This window comes from Pelodiscus sinensis, chromosome 5 (genome assembly GCF_049634645.1).
Source record: "Pelodiscus sinensis isolate JC-2024 chromosome 5, ASM4963464v1, whole genome shotgun sequence".
In the NCBI taxonomy this organism is placed as follows: domain Eukaryota; kingdom Metazoa; phylum Chordata; order Testudines; family Trionychidae; genus Pelodiscus; species Pelodiscus sinensis.
In genome coordinates, this window is record NC_134715.1 from 60,261,608 (window position 1) to 60,274,929 (window position 13,322).

The window sequence follows — 13,322 nt, forward strand, 5'->3', positions numbered from 1 at the left end:
ACACGTCATCACACCACTGCATGAGCTGGTACCAGGCACAATTCCTCCACTCTGAGTCCTCCCAGATCTTCTGCGTCAGGGTTTGCTTCATGTTGCACAAGACACTGACATGCTGGTGCGTGAGGTCTTCCTGGACCCTAATGCACTTTTGGGTCCCCTGGGCTCTGGCAGCTGGCATGGGTGGCGTGGCTCACCCCTCAGTCCCAACTGGTCTGGCTGTGGAGAACACAAAGAGGGAGAGGTAGTCAGTCATCCATGGAGACACTGTCCCTGAGGCCGTGCCCTCCTCTGTGAGCAGCGACCAACAGTCGCTTATTTATTTTGAACGAGAATCTTACCTATATTTGAGTAGCACCTTGTTCCATTAATAGTTCCATTTACTTCAATGGGACCTTCTGAGAAAGAAGGTGCTATTCACCATGAGTGAGGATATCAGTGTCTGGCCCTTTTATAGTTATAGTTATTAGCATGCTCTGCATGGTGTATATATACTATAAAGAAGGATTTGTGCCTCAAAAAATACTCTTTTTATGATTCACAAGGGGCTTTTCAAGTAGAAAAGCACTAGAGACGGCGTCTTTCATATACTTTATTATTAGCCACTATTCAGCAAACATCAGGTGGCTGGTGATGAACTCTGTTGAGTTTACAGGCTATTTGCCAGGAGCTACACCAAAGCTTTCAAAATGAGCAATTTTATTTTTATGAAGTAGACCTCAAGGAGCTCATGTATTATTCTGAAGTCAACTCGTGTAGTATCAGACATTACTAGACAAAGATAAAAAAATCTTTTAAATATACAGTGTTTTTTTTCTAATTCATTCATATGCTAATATTCAGCCAAGCTTCAATGTGTATCCCAGAGCTTTAGTAGGTATTTTATCTGCTGATGCTTTATTCATTCACATCAAACATGCTTAAATAAGAGGAACCTAGTTTCAATTCATGGTATTTCTGTATGTGTTTTTTTTAAAACTAGTTATAACTAATGTCCTATGGTTGTTTAGTAAATATTTAATGAATTTTCATTCTGTGGTGTTATGAGGTACATCAGTTAGCTATTTCTGCTTACAGGCTATAACTATTAAATGTTAAATATACACTCAGCCTTTAGTCACACTTTCTGCATTCAGCTGACCTCTCCAGATGGGAATAGCATGTGTCCAAATGTATTTGAATTATGCCTTTTTTTAAGTAAAAATTTTGTTCAGCTTTGTTTGAATTTTACATATTAATTAGAGATGTTTGGTAAGTAAAATTTTCTTTTAAATATTTTTGCTGATAAGTGGAATGTTTAAAAATGTATTATTATTTTAACAGATTAGAAGAGAATAGGAGCCTTTAAATGCCTTTCTAGTTGCACACTAAGATTGCACTTCTGAAAGTTGCTCCAGACAAGTAGAATCCTGTGTCCATGTTGAATCCACATTGTCCTCAGTTGGATTTTGGGCAAGCTGAGGGGTCTGTCTACATACAGCAAATTCCAAAGAGACTTTACAGATGCATTAGTCTCATTTTGAAGTCACTCTTTGGCATACTTTGTATCTGCTTCAGGGATGCAATTACTGCCCAAAATAATGTCCCACAAATCCATCAGGTTTACAAGTCACTCTGTAATTTTTCTGCTTTTCTAGTTGTGGTAAATTTGTATTATCTGTATAGTGGAGGTTATTCTCTTTCTTACTTACATGTGCTCCTTTTTGAGGAATTGGGGGCAGATGCCTAACACCTGTTTATTATATTTACAGACCAATGCCTATGCAGAAGAGTCTGTCGGTCAGTTACCAGACACTTCTCCTATAGCTGATAGCTGGACAGAGTGCATCAATACAACTGAGATGTAATCAGGGGCCTTCTGAGTTTGCAGAGAGCAGCTATCAAATGAATTTTAAGAGACTCTAGATTACCCAATAGAATCTATGCTAAATTTATTTTAGATGGCAACATTTTCTTGTATACCTTATCCGTCTATCTTCTAGATACTTTCATGGCCCCGTAGCTGAATGACCTGACAAGCATTTTATCACCACAGCAACCTGTGAGATAAGGAAGTATTTCCAGTTTCCAAAACAAGGATCTGATCCAATGCCCATTGAAGTAAATGGGAATCTTCCCATTAACCTCAACTGGCTTTGAATCAGACCTAAGTGATTAGCTCACGGACACGGGGAAATTCTGTTCTAGAGCTGGAAATTTAACTTAGGTCTTCTGAGTCCTTTTCTAGTTCCTAGACACATAACTGTTTGTTTTCCTGCACTCTGTAGGCACACTTTTTGCCCAAAGTATTATTCCAAATAAAAGTGTTGTCTCTAATCTTTAGCTAAAATAATATTGTAATAATATTAATATTAAATAATAATTACCATTAAGCCTCTTTTGCTTTCAGAACCAGGCCATTCTTCTTTTTCCTCCTGTAACTCACTTTCTATATTTGTCTAACTTCAGCACAAGCATTTTTAAATACAAAACATTTAAATTGAGGCAATTCTGTGAAATGTTGTTGTCTAAAGTAGTACATGTGTTGGAAAAAAAAAATCTTGAATTTTGCTGATGATGATTGGAGACAATACACAATAAGAAGATGGTCATGACCTTGTTAAACTACTTCCTTTATTCATCTGCTAGCAATTTCATCAAGAATCCTCTCTGTTTTTTTCTATTGGGGTGCATCTAGACTACATGCTTCTTTCGAAAGTAGCTTTTTTAAAAGAATATTTTGAAAAAGCTTCTTTTGAAAGAGATTGTCTAGATAGCCACAACTTTTTCAAAAAAGCGATCCACTTTTTTGAAAGAGAGAACCCAGGCAGTCTGGCTGCTCTCTTTTGCAAAAGCCGTATTTGCGGTCAAGAATGCCTTTTTTTGAAAGAGCTCTTTTGAAAAAAGGTGTTCTTCCTCATAAAGTGAGGTTTACTGCTGTCAAAAAAACCACCACATTCTTTTGATTGCTTGCTTTGCTATGTACTAGTCATGTATAGGGTCATCTTGTATGTATACTGCACTTCCAGGACACAGCACCCAGGAAACTAATCCCCAATAGGGATAGAAACCCCAATAAATCTGTATTTCTCTCTGTAAAAGTGTACATAGTGAATACTCATTCAGCTAAGCCCCCTGAATGTCCCCCCATCTAGGTAACAATTATTTACACTGGGCCTGATAGTAAACAAAAGTATTTTCATTAAGTTCAAACAGTTGGAATTAAGTGCTTGCAAGTGAAAACAGACCGATTAAAAGTAAGCGGGGATGGCTTCGGTCATCTGAAGAAGTGGGCTGTGCCCATGAAAGCTCATCATACCATCTACATGTTTTGTTAGTCTTTAAAGTGCTACTAAACTATTTGTTGTTTTTTTAAGAGCAGAGTAAGTAGCTAAAAATGAAAAGAAAACACGTAGCCAGTTCCAATTTACTAAAAAACTTATTGCACGCAGATTCTTACCCCAAAGAACTTTTCTTATTTCAGGCAAGTCTTCAAGTCAAAGATGATCTTATATTCTGACGTGGGTCTCCAGTTCTCTTTGTTTCCAAGGCAGCCGAAGACAAAAACCTGATAACGTCCCCTTGCTTAAATAGACTTTTCCCTGGGTGGGAATCATTTTTTCTCCATTTCCCTCTTCCCTGGAAAATTACTTTGCCAAAATGGTACCCTGCCTTGCCTGGTGGTATGGTCACATGTCTTACCTTTGGATGTAGAGGACAAACAAGGCTGTTTACAAGTCGTTAAGTTGATCACCCAGTCATTAATGCTTCTGCACCAGTGATGGCTCTCATTAGCACAGTTAAAACTATAAACAATCTCATACTTCATATTTCTAACGTTACATACAAGAATGATACATGTACCAAAATAGGTAAACAGATCCAGCAGACTGTAACATTAAAATTGATAGGTTCCTTGAGGTATTTTGTCCAAAGCATCTCCAAGTTATGCTTATTTATATTCAGAAACCAATTTTCATAAAGCATAGGGGCAACAGCCACTGGGATAATGTAGTGATCCTGGTTTATGGCTTTGGGGAAGGGGCATAGCAAGGGCCATGGCCTCAGAGAAGGGGCAAGGCTAGGATGTTTGGTTTTGTGCTATTCGAAAGTTGGCCACCCCAGGCTGATCTAGATCGGGGCCTTTGGGTGTTGCTATAATAGATATAATATCAATAACTTCTGCAGGCCTAATTCATACTAATATGCATCTGCCTGATTTTGCTAGCAAATTAGTTAGCTATGTAAGTATTATGACTCACATCTACAGGTAATTGCACCTGTAAAGACAGCAGCTAGTTCCTAATATCAGGCCCAATGAGCAAAATTCACCTTTAATATGCGGTAACACTATGACTGTGATGGCATAACACCAGGGCTGCATCTAGACTGGCAAGTTTTTCCATAAAAGTGGCTGCTTTTGTGCAAAAACTTGCCAGCTGTCTACACTGGCCGCTTGATTTTGCGCAAAAGCACTGACGTTCTACTGTCCGAAATCAGTGCTTCTTGCACAAATGCTTTGACGTTCCTGTTCGGGCAAAAGCCCTTTTCCAGAAATGTTTTTGTGCAAGAGGGCCAGCGTAGACAGCTAAAAACTGTTTTGCGCAAAAAAGCCCCGATGGCGAAAATGGCGATCGTGGTTTTCTTGCGCAAAACCGCATATAGAAATTGTCACGGACGCTTTTCCGCAAAAAGTGCCTTTGTGGAAAAGCCTCCGTGCCAATCTAGACTCTCTTTTCCGCAAATGCTTTTAATGGAAAAACTTTTCCGTTAAAAGCATTTGCAGAAAATCGTGCCAATCTCGATGTAGCCCTTGTGTAAATTTGGCTAAGTATTTTAATGAGATAAAAATAATGACTGGTATTTTGGAATGAAAAATCTGACTGAAGTATTGTTATGTTTCTAATGGTTATTTATTGTTTTATTAGGGTGAAGCAATTTGCTAACTATCATTGACTTCCCATTATTTTCATGAATTGCCCAGGAGAACCTGTTACATTTACAGGTATAAATTACATGCCCATTAAATTCTATTGTTGTGATATGAGTAAGTTTTGTCACGGAAATCTAGGATAAAATGTTCAAAACCACCCAAGTCCCACTTTCAAAAGTGAGGTAGGCACATAGAAGATTAAGACTCATTGACTTTCAATTATAATTAGACTCCCAAGGGACAGATTGTTAAAAGTATTTAGATGTCTAACTCCCATTCAAATCAGTGGACGTTAGGTACCTATATAACTGTAAAAATTTGGAACCTAGTAGGAATTTCAAAATGTGCCTAAACAGGTTAGAAGCCTATTTCCAATACATGTCACTTCTGAAAATGTCTTAAGTTATTTAGACATTTTGGAATAAAAACAATTGAGGGTATCCTGAGAAATTCTTCTTATTGGGGAAAATGGTAGCTGCTGAACATATTCTTTTAGATCTGATAATTACGTAATGTAGAGTTAATCTAGTCACTAATGTATGTTGAGTGCTACATTATATGCTTTTCAAATGTCATTATTACTCAGGCAGATCTCTCATAGATTTCCAGTTGTGTCTGTTTCATTCCTGCTAATGGGATATTTTTGTTTCCACAGAAAACTTGAGGCACACACTTCTTTACAGTGTTCTTGGAGGGCTTTTTTGTGAATAGAGGCAAGAAAACTGTGGATACCATATTGTCTGTGCATGTTTCCCATTCAGGGAACATTAAGACATTGATAATATCTAATCAAAAGTAACGGTAAGCTACACGTTGTACATGTGTCCAGGTAAAATAAAAGTGATTTTCCTTTTGGTTTGTTTTTAAAATTACCTACATTGGGTAAGAAATGGATTTTGTGAGAGAATGGGTTGTGCTTTTCATTTCCATAAATTACACTATAAATCTAAGGAAAACAGTTATGTGCATGATAGCGAACATAAGCATGGCCATACTGGGTCAGAGCAAAGGTCCATTTAGCTTAGTATCCTGTCTGTCAAAAGTGGCCAATGCCAGATGCCCCAGAGGGAGTAAACACAACAAGTAATCATCACGTGATCCCTTTCCTGTCATCCATTTCCAGCGTCTGACAAACAGAGGCTAGGGATATCATTTCTACCCATCCTGGCTAATAGCCATTGATGGACCTAACCTCTATGAATTTATTTAGCTCTTTTTTGAACCCTGTTAAAGTTCTAGTCTTCCTAACATCCTCTGGCAAGGAGTTTCACAGGTTGACTTTGCATTGCGTGAAGAAAAACTTCCTTTTTTCTTATATTATGGAAAAAAGTAAATAACTTTTCCTTATTCGCTTTTTCCATACCACTCATGACTCTATCATATCCCCCCTTAGTCTCCTCTTTTCTAAGCTGAAAAGTCCAAGTCTTTTTAATCTCTCTTCATATGAGACCCGTTCCAAACCCCTGATCATTTTTGTTGGTCTTTTCTGAACCTTTTCCAATCAGGGTTGCCAGATACTTTCAACAAAAAGTCCCGAACACGGCAAGGAAAAAATGGTTGAGCAAAACAAACAAACAAACAAACAAAAAAAACGGGGGGGGGGGATGGGACCAAACTTGTTGAGCAAAAAAAAGTTCACTGCGCCTTTAAATTCCCATGCTCCCCACTCCTCCTGCCTGCGCCAGACATGGCAGGAGAAAAATGTCCCCACCAGCCTTCTGTCCAAGATAAACAGAAAATACCAGACATTTTCTGTGTGTTTTTTTTAAACCAGTCAGAAGACACCTGGCAACCATATTTCCAATGCCAAAATATCTTTTTTGAGATGAGGTGACCACATCTGTACGTAGTTTTAAATACATGGGCCTACCATGGAGAATACACTGTATTGTTTATGTGGGCATTATACAGATTTTGTCTTGATTTTGCTGGCCTGCTTTTCAAAAGTGACTTTTCAATTGACCTTTTTAAACAGATGAAGTCTGTAAAGCCTCTTCGGGTTTAATTTATATTGCATCACTACCACCTTTTAGGATTAGGTTGAAAAGCCAAATCATCATGCTCTACTGCAGTGTCTTCTGGAAAGCTATATGAAAATTGTAAGATGTAAAGATAAAATCATATCTATTATGAAAGTTCTAGGAAAATCAGATCTTATGTAAGGGAAAATTCTAACTTTGCATAAAGTTTGATAATATAGGAAACGGATGGCTTTGTAAACTGTTCCAGTCATCATATATTCTAGGAGTCATGAATATGATTCTATATAATTTATAAAACCTCAACAAAATGGCAATCCTTTGTCTTGATATATACATGTGATGGGTTTTTTTAAAATGCTTCCAGCAAGTGGTTGTGATTGTGATTCTGATAAATCTCTTGGGGTGAAGGAAAGAATATATTTTTAGAACTTTCTTATCACTTCTTTTTCTAAAGCTTAGAAATTAACTTTTAGCAAATTATTTACACTAAATCAAAGAGGTGGGAGAAAAATCTTGATGTGATTGTAAACTCCCATATAAGGTTATAAAAACAATTAAAGTAAATATTATTCATCTTTCCATTTTGTTTGCTCCTTAAAGGAAAATATAAACTCCTGTAGTTAGGGCCCTATCAAATTCTCAGTTAATTTTGGTCAATTTCATGATTTCAGACTTTTTCATCAGAAATTTCATGGTGGGGTAACCATGGTGGTCCTGATCCAAAATGCGATTGTGGGAGTCCCAAAGCTATTGTAGGGGAGTGGCAGGATTGCCAAACTCACTTCCGTGCTGCCTGCAGAGCCCAGCTGTGGAGCTTCCTACAGCTGGATGGGGCTTCCAGAGGCAGAATTAGATGCAATCTCCCCAATGTTGCTGGGAAGGTCTCAATCAGGGGCTCTTAACTGCCAGTCCACATGAGTGCAAGGGGTGGATTAATGCTTGGGCCCAGGGTGCCTGTGCCCAAAGGCCCCAGAAAACTTTAACCCTGATATCTTAGACCTCACAGGAATCACAAGGTGGAAGCCCTGAGCCCCAGCAGGTGCGTAAGCCCTGAGCAAAGATACCCTAAGTCCCAGCAGGAGCAATGGAGGCTGAAGCCCTGAGCGCAGGCACCCCACGGCCTAGCTGGAGCCCCAGATGGGAATGGGTGGAAGTCTGGAGCTCAGCCAGGAGCTATGAGAAGGGTGGGTGGGTGGAGGGGACAAAAGCTCCAGGAATAGGCAAGCTGCCCTGAACCCAGGAATGAGATGCATGGGTAGAAATCCTGAGTTCCAGCTGGAGCCTGTGCATACCCAGGGTCTGACAGAATCCTCCAGGAGGGGGCAGCAGCCCAGAGCCTATGCAGGAACCACAGCAGAGGAGAGGGGAGGGCGGCAGCAGCAGCACCAGCAGCAGCAACCCTAGATCTAGGGATGTAAAATCCCATTTGATTGGTTAACCTGTTAAACATTGAACAATCCTGGCACTCAGGTGTCCTCACCTTGAGCAGGAACCATGGAGGGGGAGGGGGAGAACAAAAGCCTTGGAGCTTGAGTGCCCAGAGAAACTGTTGAGGGGAGGAAGGCAGGGGCAGCAAATCAGTGCTCAGGTGTCCTGAGCTATGAGAGATGGAGTGAACAGAGAGCCCTGGCAGGAACTGTAGGAGAGAGGGAAGTAGGGGCAGCGGCAGCAATTCCAGAGCTGGAGTCCTGAGCCCAGGCAAGGGCCATGGCGGGAGGGGAAACCTGTGCTGGGCAGAAGTTGTAGGGGCTGGAGCTGCGGTGGGTGCCAGCCCCAAGCCCTGGTTGGAGTCCAAAGGGCCCCTAACCCTCCTACAGGAGATGTAGATGGGGAGCAGCATCCTGGAGTCACAGTGGACAGCAGCAGCAACCCCCAGTTTCAGTACCCAGAGCCTCTGCAGGAGCCTGAAGCTCAGCTCTGGGGCTGCTGCAGCTCTTTTGTGCTGTCTGTGGAGGTGAGTCTGATCTCCCCACCCCAATAACAGCCGAGCAGGGCAAGGAGAAGTCCTGACTGATTTCTGGGAGATCAGATTTCATGGGGCAGTGCTAATTTCATAGACATGTTTTTCATAGCCGTGAAATTGGCAGGTCCCTATCTATAGTTTTCCCCTCTTTTTTTTTTTTTTTTTTTTTACAAATTGTAATTCAACATTCAAAACATCCTACATTGTATATCATGACATGCAATTTACAATTGCCTTTGCAAACAGTAAACATTTGGGTACCAGTAAAATTCAGCCTGTTCTGGAGTAGAGTGTGATACCTGCACAACAAAGGACTCTGAGGTATTGAGTGAATACAGAGGCAAACTCTTTCTCTGAAGAAAAATGCATCTTTAAAGTTTATGTATTGCAGACAAAATCGCAGCTGCATACTGTACTCAGTGGCACCCAATTTATCTGCCTTGAAAAAGGAAGCACTGCTACTGCCTTATTTTCAACTTCTGGATACGGCAAGTCCAGGTCACCCAATTCTAAGCCACTCCTCCATTTTTAAAGATAAATAGCAAAAATGGAATATGGAGAGTTCAACGCACACTCTAGCAGTCACTCTGTTCACAGCCTGCCAATTTCTCTCCTTCAGTTCAAAGCTTGTCAGTTTAAGGTCATTTTAAAAATATCCAGGTGAGGTATCCTGATTCCCTTGGTCACGTCCAGTTAAGTAAAATATTCATTGAATCATGGCATGAGTAGAACACCGCCTGTTATAACTGTTTTGTGGCTGAAAGGTATTCTTGAGACCAACTGCTTGCATGGTCCACATTGCTACAGTTGCTTTATGGATTGCACAGGGAACTCTGGAGTCCTGCTGCTTGACTTGTCTGCAACCCAGCCAGCCAGCGCAGTGAAACTGCAGTGCAATGGAGAGCAGCCCAGGTAGTCTTATGCAGTTTTTCAGTAAGTAATATTGGGTAGACTTATAAAGATGATAGGGTGTGAGCAGTGTGAAAACATGGTACCTAATAGTGATAGTGTCTTCACCCCATGGTAGCTATGAAAATCATGGAAACTGGGAGAGGGCCAACTTGTGTAGTAGTTCACAGCCTTAGGCTTTAGAAGCAGCCCCTAACTGGAAGATGAAGCTCAGCTCAGTAAGCATGGGTTAGGCTAGAGTAAAGCCAGGAGAATGGTAACAGAAATGGGCAGTGAGAGAGCCTGCAGCCACCCTCTGTGCGTTAGAGAGTATGGAGGGAAGCAAGGGAACGTGTCGGAGCCCCGTCCTGAGGAGAGAAGAAAGTCCATGGGAGATGAGAAGGAAACAACCCAGGGAGTTGGGGACTGGACAGACCTTGGCTGCATATTGTTGAGGCCCTAAGCTCTGACCCAGAGCCTTGCACCCAGATATGTGGGCAGACCTGGGTTCCCCCATGAGCCACTAACAGGGTGGGCATTGCCTGTCAGCAGGTCCAATAATATCCCGAAAGGGGCATCACACAGTGAGCTGGCCAGAGCAGCGAATCACAAAGAAGGGGCTGCAGGAAGAGGTCAAGGACAACAGACGGAGAGTCTGCAAGGACAGGTGTCAGACCTGGAAAACAGCTAATCTACAGAACAGCCACCTGTGGTAAGTGAGTACTCCATGACACTAAAATACATGCAACTGTACATGTGAGGTGGGTGGCTGCGTGTGCTGATAACTTCATGCATGTTCTGCATTTAATTGTGTGCTTTATGTACTTGAAAGCAAATGCACTGTCTGAGTACCCTGAAAGCCATAGCAGGCTGACACACACAGAAGACAGGTTGCCCTAATGCAGAAGTAAACTTACTAAACAACAGGAAAAAAACCCAGCTCCCTGGCTAGAATACATAGAGTAAAATGGGAAGTTATACACACTCATTTATACAAGATCATTAGAATCCTGACCTTTAAGAATATTGCTTAATAGACTAGCAGCTTGGCAATATTCACTGTTGTGCTGCTGCAACAAGCTAAAGGCTCCGGTAATTGCTCTTAGCCAAGTTCCATGTTATGTCATGTTTCCATTTGCAATGTGAGTGACTTTTTACATGATGACAATTGCAGATCTGTTGCAATGTAACATTTGGTTTTATCTGTACCTTTTTATTCGATGTTTGGATTGGATTGCATATTTTTCCATATATGCAAAAACTAAATCAGATTCCTGTGAAGCACTCTCCTCTGGTAAACAGTACTTCATTCAGGATGAACCCACAATGTTTTACTTAGCTTATTATTTGGTTTTCCCATCTAGTGTCTCCTGGTGATCTGGACTCTGTTGAGAAAGAGGGGCTAAATCTTTAGGCACACTGGGAATTAACACGCCCCTAACTCTCTCTTGTGTGGATATGGGTCTTAAGAAACAGAAATAATAGTAATAACATTGGAGGTAAAATATGCCTTCATTTGCATCGTCAGGAACATCAGAGGTGTGTAGCATTTTAAATGACAGTTAAATGACAGTTTGATATTTTATAGTTCTTTGCAGCCAAGCTGAATTGCAAATGCTTTGTAACCATGTGCAGGTTTTGAAATAGTTGTTGATTCTGTCTAGAAGACAGTCTGGTTTGTCTGTAGCACTGAATACATTTATTATTTACTGTTAAAATCATCCAGACGGAAGGTTATTACTATCCCAGCAGACTAAATCCAAGGAAGTGAATGTTACCCTCACCATCTGGCTTTTAGAATACTGAAGAGGAAGGCAGCAGGAAGATAAGAACCCTGGAGGCATAGCCCTTAAGCTATATGGTGACTGAAGGGTTGGCTAGGTATACAGTTCAAGAGAGGAATTAAACCTGGAGGCCTACGATGTATTCAACAGTGCCTGTGTGACAGAAAACTGGCAGTAGTGGTGTAAGAAAAAGGGGGTTATCCATTAAAAAGGAAATAGAAATTATGGTGTATTCCTGTCATTTCTGCATGTGAGATTTCAAATTTTAATCCTTCAGTAAAAGTCTTCTGCCTAATAAAGTCTCTAAGAAGAATTATAGCTAAGACAGAGTATTTTATTCCTCATGGAAATTGTATCACATGGCTTCTGATTTTATGTGTGTATGTGTGTAAGCACACTAACAAATAATAAATAAATATAATTTGGATTATTTTTTACTTTGCTCACATTAACCAGGAAAGGATGAAATCGGACACATATTTTTCCTTTGAAAATGAAGAACTGCTTTATTGTAGCTGTGCTCATGTTTGTGTGATAAAACAACAGTGTCCAGCTTTAAGTCTCTATCTCTACTGACCCGACTGTAGTCAATGATTGTTACTTGGTAACTGGCAAAGAATGGGGCATGGCTGAGTCTAAGTCCATATAACACTGAGGTAGTGGTGATTGGGTGGGAGAAGCAATCAGAAACAATTTCTTCCCCTTTGGCAGATGGAGTCTCACCACTTGTAAACCTGAAGAAAAGGTATATGCATGCACCCTAGCTGATATTGGAAGAAAAAGTACCAGCTACAACCAAGTCACCTTTTTTCTATCTGCGGATAGTTAGGAGGCTGCTACCACTTTCTCTTAGACGTTGCAGCTAGCACTGGGCCATTGGCTGTGTCTAGACTGCAGGCTTCTTTCGGAAGATGCTTTTCCTGAAGAGATCTTCTGAAAAAACTTGTTCCAAAAGAGAGCGTCCACACTGCCAAAGTGCATTGAAAAAAGCATTGATCTGCTTTTTCAAAAGATAGCGTCCACACTGAATGGATGCTCTCGCATTTAAGCTTTGGTTACTATGAAGAGAGTGGCCACCAGAGCACCTATGTTTTTTCCTCTTTCTTCTTCTTTTAAAAGAACTCTCTCTTCCTCATCCACACATGCCTTTTTCTGAAAGAGCTCTTTTGGAAAAAGTCTTCTTCCTCGAAGACAGAGGTTTACTGATGTCGGAAAAAATGTCATTTTTTTTGAAAGAATGTGATTGCAGTGTAGACACAGCCAACAGGTATCCATTGTTACCTCAAAGTATCCATTGTCTCCTCAAGACTACATTAAATCATCTGGAAACTGCAGTTGGTGCATAATTTAGTTGGTTAAGTGATGTTTCTTCTTGTGTTCAAATTAAATCAGTGCTCTGCACTCAACACAGGTTTTGTGATTGATTTTATGATTTTTCTGTTCATAGTGTACCTTCCGCCCTCCCCCCCCCATGAAGGCTGTTCCTCACGCTGACATTTTAACTACAGAAGATGGGGGCCCACAAGATATCTTAAAATACTGTGCCATTAAAGGCTTCTGCCTGAAAAAGCTCTCCAGGGCCACAAACTTCCTGACCTTGGGTAGTATGTTGCCACCACCAAATGTAAAACCCCCTTTTTGGAGCCATGAAGACACACTTCATAATTTCTTCCTGTGGGGTTATCCCCAAGCTCTTTAACCCTCTGTAACTCCTAGTAGCTGACCTTCAGTCTCAAGCATGTGCACACAGAACCTCCACTTTCTAGGATACAGGAATCACATCATAATCTTAAAAA

General features: G+C 40.7%; 1 long non-coding RNA gene across 2 annotated transcripts; it reads left to right on the plus strand.

The window, feature by feature from the left end:
* Positions 1 to 1,123: 1,123 nt before the first annotated feature.
* Positions 1,124 to 12,918, plus strand: LOC142829614 (uncharacterized). Of its 2 annotated transcripts, XR_012904197.1 has the most exons (6): positions 1,124 to 1,248; positions 4,905 to 4,981; positions 5,565 to 5,710; positions 9,682 to 9,766; positions 10,292 to 10,454; positions 11,469 to 12,918. It is a non-coding gene; the product is annotated as an uncharacterized LOC142829614 (long non-coding RNA). The 2 variants fall into 2 exon arrangements; XR_012904196.1 differs by having other exon boundaries at positions 9,682 to 10,454.
* Positions 12,919 to 13,322: the final 404 nt, after the last annotated feature.